The sequence below is a fragment of the Bolinopsis microptera genome, chromosome 11 (assembly GCF_026151205.1).
Source record: "Bolinopsis microptera isolate Bmic1 chromosome 11, MBARI_Bmic_1.0, whole genome shotgun sequence".
NCBI classification, from domain to species: domain Eukaryota; kingdom Metazoa; phylum Ctenophora; class Tentaculata; order Lobata; family Bolinopsidae; genus Bolinopsis; species Bolinopsis microptera.
In genome coordinates, this window is record NC_087082.1 from 1577938 (window position 1) to 1592593 (window position 14656).

Consider the following 14656-nt stretch of genomic DNA (forward strand, 5'->3'; position numbering starts at 1 on the left):
CTAAAAATCATTGTTATAGGTAGGAGTACATGTCTGCTGCTCTGTGCTGGAAAGTGATAATGACGGAATAACATGCAGGAGAGCTCGAGCAGCTGGAGGAGAATTACCTCTCATTCTCCAGGAGGAACATTGTCCCTCTCTCTCCAGAGCCCACTTGATAGGGGGTACAAGTGGCGGAGTGTTACCGACCACACTGACAGGGCAATCTCTCTCTGTCTGACCTGAAGTAGACGGGACAAGGTTCGTGTCCTATTCTAATCAGGGGGTTGTCGCCTCCCCCCACTCACTAGCTCCCCCAATGTTACATAATACATGTGCATAATTTTAGAAATTTATTGTTAAATTGTTGGTGGTGGTGCGGTGAAAGGTATGGGGTTTGACCGGTGAAGTCGCGTGCCAGAAAGTTACTAAGCCGATCAATTGAAGTGCTAATCTGGGGTCAAGATAAGGAGAGCTGCTTTTAACACAGCATATTAGGTGGATATTCATCTCGGTAATCCAATAAGCGATTGTCCTAGGACAAATAGCCGCACAGTCCCAAATCTAGACGATCCTCGGTAAAAATTAGCGCATTCCCCCTTCTATGGGCACTCTTTTGGTCGGTCCTCCGTGATTTTATCGCAGCTCGGTTGGTAGTCTTGACACCAAGTCCCTCTAAGCTCCGTGTCTGTCCTCCGTTCAGCCAGTAGGGAACCAGTATTTAGATCAGCTGACCCCGAATCAGCCAATGTGGTGCCTTCAATTTGTTGACCATTCACAACCAATTTAAACCTTGTCTCTTTCGACCTAAGAACTAGACGATAGCAAATGTTTTGGGATTTGATTGCATTTAATCACCTATTAATATTAGGGCTGATAAGAAATTTGTCAAATATGTGATCCGGGTTTTTGAGTATTCGTTGGCCTGTGAAACCCAAATCGGATTTGGTGTCCTAATTGGACCATCATGTGAAAACGTGCCTCGCAATTATCTGAGTACTGCAAGTCCCCCAAATCGGTAACATGCTCCTGTTTTCCTGTCATCTCTAAAAATAAAGTTAGTTTGGAATTCATTTCAAAAACAAGTAATTGTACTCCTAGCCTAGGGCTCACAACACTAATGAATGACCTGAACCTCTTTATAATCGACACAGTGTATCTCTAAGTTAAACTGGAATTATAATGTGTGGTGGTATACCGGAAGAAGAGTTAACCTCAAATTTTGTAAACCCTAAAACTGTACTAGCATCCCACCGGCTGAAACCCTAGATACACAATGCTTTCACTCGAAGGACACCTAATTTTGCCACCTTCGTAAGGTTTTTTTGCGTTAAAGCTGATTTCAGGAGGGGAATTTCCTGTTGAATTACTATCGGTCAGATCTATTATATACTATTAAGCACGCTCGAAAAAATGCAGTCCTAACGCCGGAAGAACAACAGTTTCCCATGTTCCGTACCGGTACGGGGTTAGCATCGTGTGAGAATTGAAATCGTACAAACCACTAAATCAAGGCAGACCCCCTATACATATGTAGCGACCTTCAAATCCCCTGAGATACGCCGATGTTAAATACAAGGCCTAAGTATGGGTTTGTAATTGTAAAGGAGTAATTGTTACCAGCAGTAAATTAAGGACCATGGGGCAAGACACCCGAGCCGGACTAACTATGTAGTATTATTATCAGAAACCCGGCTGACTACAACAGCAGCTCTGGGCGGGAGTGTTGTCGGCTTGAACTCTCCCTTTAGAGGGTTTGGTACTTGCTGCTGCACTAGATGTAACGTACTCTACCTCGTCAGGTCTGTAATCCTGATTTACGGGAAGAAGCCGGACTGCCTAGCAAAAAGTGCTAAATATTTTCCTCCTCAGTTAGGTATTAATAAGGTTCCTCTGTCCTCCCCGCTGAAAAACTCCTCTCCTTTCAACGATATAGCCGATATTTCTTCCTCCCTCGTCGCACGGTTTGGTTGGACCAATCACAGCGCTTTAAAATGAGAGGGAGCCAACCAGAGCGCAGCACGCTCTCACCTGATCCATCCTCCGATCCTTCCTCTCGATGATCTTTATCTGCATTTTTGCTGGGTGTTGACAACAAGCTACCTGATTTCTTGTCCGTGATTGGGCCGCTCAGCGAGCGTGCTGGCCTGTGAGTGGCTCTCCTGCCCACGTGAGTGAGAGGAACTGCCATTGACCGGAGTCCGGTCACGTGTGCCAGGTTTTGGCTGGTGGTTGGAGGACCGTCCTTAGTGCAGTTTGACACGGCTTATCTAGATGTCAAGAGATCGACCTGCCTGGAAATGCTAGATTCCCGGGAAAACTTCTGCCAGTTTGAGGGTGTTTGTCCGACCACCACTCCATATCACCACCCGGTATGTGTGCACAGCACGACCTGGTTCCAAACATTGGATCACTGCTTTATTCCCTGTCAACTTCAGTCACACAACAATATAACAGTTACAGCAGACAATTTGAATATTTAAATAACTGTAAGAACACTCTCCAAAACTCTCCCCACCAGATCCCCACCAGCAACCCCGGATCCAGAGTTCCCATGCAACTCCGAGATCGCACATTCTGGGGTTCCACCGTTAAACTATCTCCTCAGTGCCCCCGGAGGGGCGCCATCTCCTCTCAGCGGCACGAATTGAGCTGCAATCCTTTGTTGGAGAGTTTTAAAGCGCCAGGTATCGGAACCCAGTAGGAGCGGCTCCAACCTCTGAGTAGTTCCCTGCAACCTGGTGGAGTCCAGGAGATAGAGTACCGGGTATGAAGGGTAGTTTAAACCCGCCACAATAGGGGGAACACAAACGGATTGTGGGAGTTTAAACTGACTACAATAGGTGGAAGTTAACAGGTCCTATGTCAGTGTTATCCTGTGCTGTCAGTATCTGAGCAGTTTTAACAGGTTAAATTGTAAATATATGTGTTGCTGCCGTATCAACACTACCCCATTTAGCCTGTTAAAATAATTACCGTCAGAGCCGATTGGGATATTACAGCCTTGCAGGTTTTCTGGCAGCTTTTCCTTTAGTGCAAAAAAGAATAATATAATATAAGCTGACTTTTGGTCGGGCTTTCTGGTAGCTTTTTTAGAAAAAAGAATACAACTTTTAGAAAGGTGAGGTTCTCACAGTCAACTGACAATAGGTTGGCACCTCAAAAAGATTCCCAAAGTCAAGAGACCTTTCAGAGATGAAGGGCTTGAAAAATTTAGTGCAGTCTAGAATCCTTATGTGCTTCTTTGGAACACTTAACATATTAGCATTTACCGGTAATTCCTGTCGAATGAAGAATCGTAATTATTAATTTGTCAGCTCTTTAACCAATTTTCGGCCCTTGATTCCCACAAAGGGAACCCCTGATTCACCCCCTGGTGGTCATGCCCGAGTATAAAAATTAAAATCCGAAAATTGAAAGACAATGGTTGACTGGGGCTCACACTCTTAGAACTAACACAGTGTAACAGTGCGCTTCGTCTACAAGTCACAATCTGTAGACTTGTCAAATGGTAACATCTCTGGTAACAATCACACTTTGGAAACATTTACAATGTTATATTATGCTTAAAAGAGGCTCTTAAAACCAACCAATTTTCACCTGCAGCAGCTAAAATATATAAATATATAGCGCAAGAGAGAGGATATAATATATGCCGAAGATCACAGACACTGTAAATCGTAACAGAGACCAGTAACCAGCCAATCTGATAATTTACAGATATTTTTCTGACAAGTTCTTGGCAACAAAAAAAACCCGGCAACAAAAATAATTCCCTCCGAGATATCAGGATAAAACACAAACCCTCCGGCAGCTCCACCCCCTATACAACAAAAACACGCGGCTCCTAACAAACAGTACCGTACACACAAACAAACAGTCACGTACACACAAACAACTAAATTACAAGTGATCCTTGTTATAGCCTCCCTGTTATAGCCGCTGTTGTATATTAACATTGAGACAAGTAACTGGAGAGTTGGTCTATCCTATACTCAGATATAGACTAGGAGAACCCAGGGGTGTTAGTGTGACCAGATAGACGATTTAATTTAACGCTAGGGGAGTTAGTAGTATTAGAGGAGAGAAGGGCAGCTTCTCTTCTCTCTCTCTCTCTCTTCTCTTCTCTCTTTATAGAGGCTGTGAGTAGAGAGAGAGAGAGAGAGAGACGGGATTTACTTTATGTCATGTAAAACTGAAAGGAACACTTTAGCCTGCTGTAAATGTTTGGTTTGTCTGGGTTTATTTTAGCTCTTTTTGTTGTTGTTGAGAATGATTTGGTGGCCGAGTTTGTTGTTTTGCAGGTGTGTTTTGTAACGTTTAACTGATGTTGTGACACATCCCTCTTGTATGATAATCATACGGAAACCAGACCAAAGACAGGGAATCCCCGGAATTGCTAAAGAAAGCCTCTTCAAGTGCTAACTCCATTCCCGGTCTAGTTAAATTCCTATCATTGAGAGCTGGAGAGATCCAGGTTAACTGCTGTTCTCGATAGTTCTATTTACCGAGCCGTGCATGATTCTACCTGTATCTCAAATGAACTTTCCCTCCCCACTTAAAGTGAACTTATACCGGTTTACGTCGCAACTCTATTTACCGATTACTTGTTTCCTTCTGGTCAGCGGGGGAGACATTAGCATTATTAGCATGCCTACTTTTCAGTTGTCATCCATTGTTAGCCCATTGTTTGCCGATCGAATCCGTGGTTTATGGTTCTGCTTCAACCATCCCTTTATCGGTAATCGAGGGAAAAGTTGGATGAAAATAGCATAATGCATATATTAGCATATATTAGCGGCGGTTAGGGGAGTTAGTGTGGCAATGGCTGAGCAGTTAGTCAGGCAATATAGAATTTACTATTGTGGTTAAGTAACATTTACCTTCTCTAATAATTAGAACAGAGTCCAAAAGCATCGCTTCTGTTACACCTTACAATTTACATGTATTTTATACTTTCCAAGCTATTTTCTCCACTCTCATCCCTGCGCATGATGTGCATTTGTGAAACAAGCGCTATGCACGCGTGTTTTTACACGATTGAGCAGGGACCAATCAGCGAACGATTACCTCGGATTTGACCAATGAGATCGGTTTATGGAAGTCACGTGATTGAGTAGCAGGGTTGGTTGGTACGGGCTCAGTAACGTGGCGGAAGTAGTGGGAGTTGTACTGCTTCCTTTCTCAAACCAGAATCTCCAAGTCATGTCTATACTACAAATTGATCGGTGTATCTGTCCCTCTGTAAAACAATAACCGATAACGATAGAAAATATCTCGTGTTTTTTGGGCAGATTTTCCACTTGAGGAGGGAGGAGTGTTTGCAACCGGGACTGTCTGCGTTTTCCTACCATGGTGTCGGCCCTATTCACGCTAATAGAGCGAGTTTTTGACCATTACAATGCCATACAAATGCTTTCCTCCTCCAAGCACACGCCGCGGGTCACGTGCCCAGTTTCCATGGTAACCTGCCCTGTTTCCCAAACCACGTGACATATGTCACGTGCTGTGAACTTGGATGAAAGTTCGTTACCCAGGCAACTGGTTGTAGCCTTGGAGACTGCTTCCACCACGCTACCACGGTGGTTGTCACGACCTTTTCACATAATTGCACGGTAATTCTGCATATCAGCTAAAATAGATTCATTCCTGGCTGGATTTATTTTTGGCGAAATTTCCACTCGTTTCTGAAGATCACGTGACATTTGGCTCAGTCACGGCTCAGAGCTTCTCGCTATAACTTTACCAATATTAACCGGTTAATATGAATAACTAGCGGGTTTCTAGTTATGAATACAATGAAGATGGATGTGAATAAGGCGTGATAATCACGTCAAAGTTACAATTCAGCGCTACATTTGTATCACGACCACTTTATACTAACTGCCATCTTACCTCCGGCCCGGCACTAGATAAGGGTTTTACCATCACACGTACCAGATAGCGAGATCTCGCTTGATGGGATTCCCAAGTTTTAGCTACCTGCTCCAACATGCACTATCATCATATCAGAAAAAGTGATCCAGCATCTCTGAATATTTGTTCATGACATGTTATTGCTGGATAACAGGAATCGTATGGTACGCTAAGTCTTACTTCCACTCCAGATCCGGAGAATATTCGTTAAAACTCCATTATAAAGCCTGTCAACATACCAGCTCATTGTTGATAGATGGAAGATTAGTTTTGTATGATCAACTCCCCGCAGCATCCCTCCACTCATCAGCTCAACAGCAGCTCTCATATGTAGAGCTACTTTTAGACAGATCGTTGATATTTCTTCACCAGCTTCAAAACTGCAAAACTCTCTCTCTCTCTCTCTCTCTCTCTCTCTCTCTCTCTCTCTCTCTCTCTCTCTCTCTCTCTCTCTCTCTCTCTCTCTCTCTCTCTCTCTCTCTCTCTCTCTCTCTCTCTCGCATGTCCTCTGGAGTGCTCTCCCCGCAGAGAGAGAGAGAGAGAGAGAGAGAGAGAGAGAGAGAGAGAGAGAGAGAGAGAGAGAGAGAGAGAGAGAGAGAGAGAGAGAGAGAGAGAGAGAGAGAGAGAGAGAGAGAGAGAGAGAGAGGAGAGAGAGAGAGAGAGAGAGAGAGAGAGAGAGAGAGAGAGAGAGAGAGAGAGAGAGAGAGAGAGAGAGAGAGAGAGAGAGAGAGAGAGAGAGAGAGAGAGAGAGAGAGAGAGAGAGAGAGAGAGAGAGAGAGAGAGAGAGAGAGAGAGAGAGAGAGAGAGAGAGAGAGAGAGAGAGAGAGAGAGAGAGAGAGAGAGAGAGAGAGAGAGAGAGAGAGAGAGAGAGAGAGAGAGAGAGAGAGAGAGAGAGAGAAAGAGAGAGAGAGAGTTGTTTGAGTTTTGCCGCGTAAAGAGGAGGAAGAAGAGGGGAAGATAAGGAAATACGGGGTGTTTAATAGGAAAGAAGCACTAGATGCAACTGGGAAGCTATAGCCGGCAGTTGATGGACTGCTAAATAGACCCTGATATGCGTGACGCTTATAAGTTTTTAGGATGATGACAGTCATATTGACTTAATCGATGAATGGAAAGTTTTAGATTATCATTAATTAGTCCAAGTGGTGTGTGAGGGGATGACCAGACCCTCACTAGCTGTATCCAGCCTGTTTTTCACTCTTCTAAGCTCTCCCGATATTTCAACAAGAGGAACTTTTCCGGGTTTGCTTTCTCGCTCAGACACTTGTTTGACTTGAGTGATGGCTAGTTACGGGGTGAAAACAATGCCCGTTAACTGCGTGCAATAAGTTTTGGTTTGTGAGAATTAGACCTCGGGAGTTAACCTTGTTTGACTGATGCAATGGCAACCAATTTTATGTCTGTGGCAACCAATTTTATGTCTGTGGCAACCAATTTTCCAGTAGTGGCAACTAATTTTTCCAGTAGTGGCAACTGATTTTCATGCTGTGGCAACTAATTTTGAGACATATGTGATTTACATGGTACCTTGTGATTTTCACAAGAATGTCCCAGCATTTACCATGATCCGATAATAACTCCAATTTCTTATTTGGCGGCCATATTTACCTCAGTTTCACGGAAGAGCGACCCACAAAAACAAAATGTGAGATAAAAATACCCGCGTGGCATTGTGTGGCAGCTGCTCAAAAAGTGATTAGCATTCCGCTCAAATTAACTAATAGGCTGTCAGACAGAGTTGGTAACAGAGATCCTGCCCCAGTTTCACGTACACTTCTTCGTCAACAACTGCTGACCCCCAACATTCCAACCACTGCTACCTCTGCCCTCTCTTTAGTTGGGGGCCCCGTTATTACCCCCTATAAACCAGACAATTGCTGCAGAATAATCCCTTGTCCCCTATTATAATATTAATAAAATTACGACCAGTCCCACGACGTTCCAGTCACGGACACGGACGTAAGGACGGGGGGAGCGAGGCTAGCTGATCCTAATGATTCTTATCTGAGAGAGGCTGGTGTTGTGAAGCTGAGGGAGCCTGACTGTCATTCTGATCACGTGACCAGGGGTCTTCTAGTACGCATACTCTTAGTTGTAAGGTATGGGGTAACGAATACCTACTCACATGTTCATGGTGGGAGCTGGTGACTTGGTGTTCTGGCACTATTCCAGTGGTTATTACTATGGTTACATTACCATATAAGGTGTTATGTGACCGGGGTGATGTTTAGGACAGTCTTAGGATCCCCCCTCCTGGTGGTTGTCTTGCTGAGCGATTACAGACAGAGCTAATCCCCGGCTCAGCGGACCGCAGTTTATAGGTGTTAATATCGACAGTTTTAGAGATAAGAATGGTCATGTGACCCGTGCTGGATGGTGATTGGTGGAGGAGGGAGGAGCTGCGCTGTGATTAGTTGTTGCTGAGGGGGATCAGGACAACTGCTGTCTGTATTGAATTGACTACAATGAGCATTTCATCCGGTCATCTTGAAGACCAGCTCCCTTTCCCAGCTTTTAAAGCTCGTGTCGCCGTCCAGTGGGCGGCTGCTGGGTACTTTAAAATACTTAATCTCTTACTTATCAAGCACGTGGTTATGATACATATTTCCCTTCACTTTTACTGTACTTTTTAATGACAGAGTTAATTGAAAAGTATCATTTTTAGCTGCTCGAAGCGGCGCTCATACAGCTTATGCAAACAGATAGTTTAGCTTTGTGAGGACCGCCTTGACAAGCGTTAAATTAGCGTGTCAAAGACTGCTCAACTCATTGAACGCACTGAATCGGTACCGTGCATCAATTGAAAACAACAGCTCTACTTAGCAGCTAATTTTCACGCCTTTATCTTCAAAGCAGCATAGAGTATGTAGTTAAAAGTGAAGCCCTCAAACTTGGTTAACATGGCCAACATTTTCACGCCCGCACTCATCGTCTTGTAACTCCAGTGACCAGCTATCCCAGATTTACAGAAAACTTATGGTCCTTGACGGGATTTAGAAAAACTCTAGGTGAAAACCATGATGGAAGAGAGGGTTAGTGTCCGTTTATATAGTTCGAAGAGCAGTAAAAAAAAATAGCTGAGCTTGCAACAGTATTTTTGCAGAGAGAGATACTAATCTTACTAACTTTTTCCTAATAATTAAACATGTAAATGAGGGTTAGAAGTACGCATTCCATCTTGATTAACCAGAGCTACCACCAGGAGTTATCGGGAGAGAAGTCCTTCAGCTGATTATTAGGCTAGAAACCGGCGACCATATTGGTAGAAGAAGAACCACAAAAACATATTACCAAACCTGGAAGTCCTTTATTTATTACGCTGGGGAAGAAGGCGTATAAGATCAAACCACTGAAAAATTTCTAAAACCATTGTAAGATTTCTAAAACCACTTAATGATTAGGTCACTAAAATAAAGGGTGGTTACAACATTCTGCTGCTTACGAAATTAGCATTCATGAGCCCTATGGTTGCTAAATTATGCACGGTTTTCCTCCCATGTAAACGGATTCATCTCAAATAAACCGACAAAGGAAAGCCCAACTTTTGAGGGTCCACTCCTATATTTAATCCGATTTTTTTACATTCTCATGTTTATTCCAAATGGAAGGGGAGATCATCACATAGTCTTTCTGGGAATTTTGTATGCTTAAAAAATGCCAATATTTATTCGAGTTTCACAGTTTCACTGTTCTCACTGCAAATCATAGCAAGACTGAAAAAATCTAGTTTTATAATATCCAAATTATTATGTCAATCCGATTCCAAATCAGAAATGATGTTTCCGAGTTGCCGTTTTGCATTGAAATTGGTTCAGTCAATATAAGTTGAATTTCAAGAAAATAATTTCTCTTTTACACATGAAAAACATGTTATACCTAATAATCGAAATAGTGGTCAGAAACCTGCACCTAATCTTCCTTGCACTCCTTTACCGAGCTTTGTACTTGCTTTTTAATATCATAACTGCAAGACATTTACACTACATAGGAGGGGAAATGAAATGGTTACCCCTGGTTTCAAGTAATAATACCAATAAAAATATCCACATAATTCTCACACCATGCATATCTGGAAAGCCATCAATTGAGCTGTCTTCATAACTCTCCACTACAATAAACACAGCTTGTCACTGACAATGTAAATTACTCCTAACCCATCCCCGCCCACCATACCAGCCAAGTTATAAAACCCCACTAATTCCTTCCTCCAGCTCACAGAAGACGCTCTATCATGTCTTAACCATAACACATGTAATCTCCTATTTGTCTGCGTCCACAACGTGTTGTTGGGATGAATTCCTGGAATTCTTGTGTCTGAGTCAGAGTTCAACTTGAAATGTGGTTGTTAATGTCTCAGTCAACAGCTGCCAAAATCCTACTGACAGTTGTGGAAAGATATTCTAGAACCATCTTTAGTCTTTCTTCGTAATTATTTGACCAATTAGATAGGGCAATTTTACTAATGCCGGCCAATCGTTACTTTTTCGGAAAGTTTTTGGATGTCTGTACATAGATTTTAATCCAAAAGTTCGTTTTTAAAGAAATTGTGTGAATAACAAAACTGAATGATTCTGTACTAGTAAATCGGTAAACATGACAAATTGATTTGTTATTTTACCACTTTACTGTGGTCTGAATAACCATGGTAACTGTCAAATGTGACTTTTGGTTGAGCTTTATGTCCCCTTGCGCGCTCAGCTCTTTTTAGGTCCTCTGTCTATTGGCATGTTGATGGAGGGTTAGCAGAAGGAAACAGAGGGCCCTGTTAAGAGCTTATCAGTTATAATAATTAACTGATTGTACTAATAAAATATATGAATAAAATATGTTAATAAACTATCACCATACTGAAGATAACCAAATACCGTGTAATATTATAATATTATGTATCCTCGCTCTATACATTTAAAGGTACACCAGACTCTTTTTTCGGGTCAGGAATCAGTCAAATCACACTTATCTAACCCAGTCACATCACACTAAATCAGTCACATCACACTGATCCGTTCTTTAGTACCGGACTGAAAATCTGACTTGTCATTTTTCTAACCCCTCCCTTAACTGTAACATTGGAAATCTTCTATCGAATATATTATTGAAACATTATGTTCTTGATTACAGGTATAACCCAACAGGGTTTCCCAAAAAGTACCTAGGTCGAATGGTTGTGTCCGTACCCAAATACCACCCCTCTAAATAACCAGACAGACCCCATCTTTCCATCCAATATTCCCTCCTCTATCCTGCAACTTGCCCCCTCTTTTGTCACATTGAACTCCACCCATTATCTAAACATAGCACGGCGTACTGGTCACATTGAACTCCACCCATTATCTAAACATAGCACGGCGTACTGGTAATATCTCCACCCATTATCTAAACATAGCACGGCGTACTGGTAATATCTCCGCCCATTATCTAAACATAGCACGGCGTACTGGTAATATCTCCACCCATTATCTAAACATAGCACGGCGTACTGGTAATATCTCCACCCATTATCTAAACATAGCACGGCGTACTGGTAATATCTCCACCCATTATCTAAACATAGCACGGCGTACTGGTAATATCTCCACCCATTATCTAAACATAGCACGGCGTACTGGTAATATCTCCACCCATTATCTAAACATAGCACGGCGTACTGGTAATATCTCCACCCATTATCTAAACATAGCACGGCGTACTGGTAATATCTCCACCCATTATCTAAACATAGCACGGCGTACTGGTAATATCTCCACCCATTATCTAAACATAGCACGGCGTACTGGTAATATCTCCACCCATTATCTAAACATAGCACGGCGTACTGGTAATATCTCCGCCCATTATCTAAACATAGCACGGCGTACTGGTAATATCTCCACCCATTATCTAAACATAGCACGGCGTACTGGTAATATCTCCACCCATTATCTAAACATAGCACGGCGTACTGGTAATATCTCCACCCATTATCTAAACATAGCACGGCGTACTGGTAATATCTCCGCCCATTATCTAAACATAGCACGGCGTACTGGTAACATCTCCGCCCATTATCTAAACATAGCACGGCGTACTGGTAACATCTCCGCCCATTATCTAAACATAGCACGGCGTACTGGTAATATCTCCGCCCATTATCTAAACATAGCACGGCGTACTGGTAATATCTCCACCCATTATCTAAACATAGCACGGCGTACTGGTAATATCTCCACCCATTATCTAAACATAGCACGGCGTACTGGTAATATCTCCACCCATTATCTAAACATAGCACGGCGTACTGGTAATATCTCCACCCATTATCTAAACATAGCACGGCGTACTGGTAATATCTCCACCCATTATCTAAACATAGCACGGCGTACTGGTAATATCTCCGCCCATTATCTAAACATAGCACGGCGTACTGGTAATATCTCCGCCCATTATCTAAACATAGCACGGCGTACTGGTAATATCTCCACCCATTATCTAAACATAGCACGGCGTACTGGTAATATCTCCACCCATTATCTAAACATAGCACGGCGTACTGGTAATATCTCCACCCATTATCTAAACATAGCACGGCGTACTGGTAATATCTCCACCCATTATCTAAACATAGCACGGCGTACTGGTAATATCTCCACCCATTATCTAAACATAGCACGGCGTACTGGTAATATCTCCACCCATTATCTAAACATAGCACGGCGTACTGGTAATATCTCCACCCATTATCTAAACATAGCACGGCGTACTGGTAATATCTCCACCCATTATCTAAACATAGCACGGCGTACTGGTAATATCTCCACCCATTATCTAAACATAGCACGGCGTACTGGTAATATCTCCACCCATTATCTAAACATAGCACGGCGTACTGGTAATATCTCCACCCATTATCTAAACATAGCACGGCGTACTGGTAATATCTCCACCCATTATCTAAACATAGCACGGCGTACTGGTAATATCTCCACCCATTATCTAAACATAGCACGGCGTACTGGTAATATCTCCACCCATTATCTAAACATAGCACGGCGTACTGGTAATATCTCACCCATATCTAAACATAGCACGGCGTACTGGTAATATCTCCACCCATTAATCTAAACATAGCACGGCGTACTGGTAATATCTCCACCCATTATCTAAACATAGCACGGCGTACTGGTAATATCTCCGCCGTGACCCGGCAGTGAGTTGTTTAGACGCCCTACAATTGCTGGGGTACAGACACGCAGAGTGCTCTAAAGTGTAAAACTGTAACTTTGTACCGAGCTGGAGTGAGAGAGAGAGAGGGGAGACGATCCCCGCTCAACTGCAATCAATCGTATTGTCTAACCCTCATGACAAATTGGAGGTATTGTTTAGGTAATCATGGCTTCTTCATTAAGGTACTAAAACTCGAGTATGAAGGCACAGGAAAAATAATGTGTGCGAATTATGGGAATCTTTTTCTGGTCGTTTTCTAATGAAAATTTCTGATATCACCCCAAGAATAGAGTCGGTCAAGCCCCTTTACGCTTTTGTGGCATCCGCCGGATTGAGGAATATTATTTTGGTATATCCGGTCATATTTACATTTACAACCAGCCGATAATATCGGTCTGCCTTGTCCTAAACGATTTCTGTTTTAGGTACAAGTGTTGGCCCGACAGAAGACTTGGTGAAGATGTCCTGAATACCTGCAGAACTCACTTTTATGTGGTAAGTACTGAGCAACTATTTGCTAAACACAGTCTTTGACCGGTTTTGTCTGGTCCAGGCGGGCAGCTCCCTTGTCCAGGGTCTCGCGGGCATTGTCTGAACTCACATTGGTAACGTCTGTAAATCTGTAATTTGGATATATTGTCGCTCTTCGTGGGCCGTCTTTTCTTATTGTATTGCCGCTACAAATGCCGATTTCTCTGGGTATCGAAACTCCGGGCTTCCCGGCAGTTTCCCCCCTTCTTTCGGAGTCTATTTGTTAAACGTATAGCACTTTAATTCGTTTACAATAGAATTAGCTATTGTCACGTTTTGCAATTTGCAAACATATCTAATCAATAATAAGTGATACTTTGAAAACGACGCTAATTCTCCCAACGAATCTTCTTCCCTACGGATCACTATCACCCAAATCGGGACCCTTTTTAACTCAGTAGAGTGTAAAACGGAACTTTTGCTGACAAAACCCCGCACCTGATTGGCGGATATGTGCCCACGTGACACGTTTATGTTGTTGTTATTGGCAGGAGCCCAAGTTTTAAAGAGTGGGGGTAGGCAGGAGGGAGGGTAGCGTGAAGCGGGTATATCATACTTGTCGGTGCAGACTACAAAGAGCGACATGAGGGTTGCTCCTCTTTGTAGGGGCCCCAATTCACGTGTCACAATAACGCTTGAATCGCAGAGTCGGTGTTCCCCAAAGCACTCCTTTCGCCCCAGCTTTCAGTGTCGAGATAGTGAAGAGGAGGAGAGGAGGAGAGGAGGAGAGGGGTGGTGTCACGTGCCCTGCAACTCTCCTCAACTCTCCGGGTAAGACAACCGTCACCTGCTCGGGGTTAGACTTGCTTTTGCCGACTGCACTGCCAGCCTGAGTTTCTGCCGGTCATGCTGGCGGTCTGGGAGAGTTCAGTGATAGAGGGAGTCAGACTTGTTCGTGTAGAGCTGGTAATGTGGAATAGGGTACCTGCTCACACTTCAACTATAGTGCTCCTAGCTTTAAATACGGTGCTCCTAGTGGTAGTGATAAGTTTACTGTTGCTGTCATCCTCCTCCTCCTCCTCCTCCT

The 14656-nt window shown here is 43.2% G+C and overlaps 1 long non-coding RNA gene across 1 annotated transcript in view; it reads left to right on the forward strand.

Annotated features, from left to right (window-relative positions):
* The first annotated feature begins 17 nt into the window (after positions 1 to 17).
* The window catches only part of LOC134822976 (uncharacterized), a 36904-nt gene continuing 22265 nt past the window's right edge, over positions 18 to 14656 (forward strand). The window contains exons 1-2 of the long non-coding RNA XR_010161244.1: positions 18 to 240; positions 13524 to 13593. This is a non-coding gene — a long non-coding RNA (uncharacterized LOC134822976). The remainder of the gene's footprint in view (positions 241 to 13523; positions 13594 to 14656) is intronic.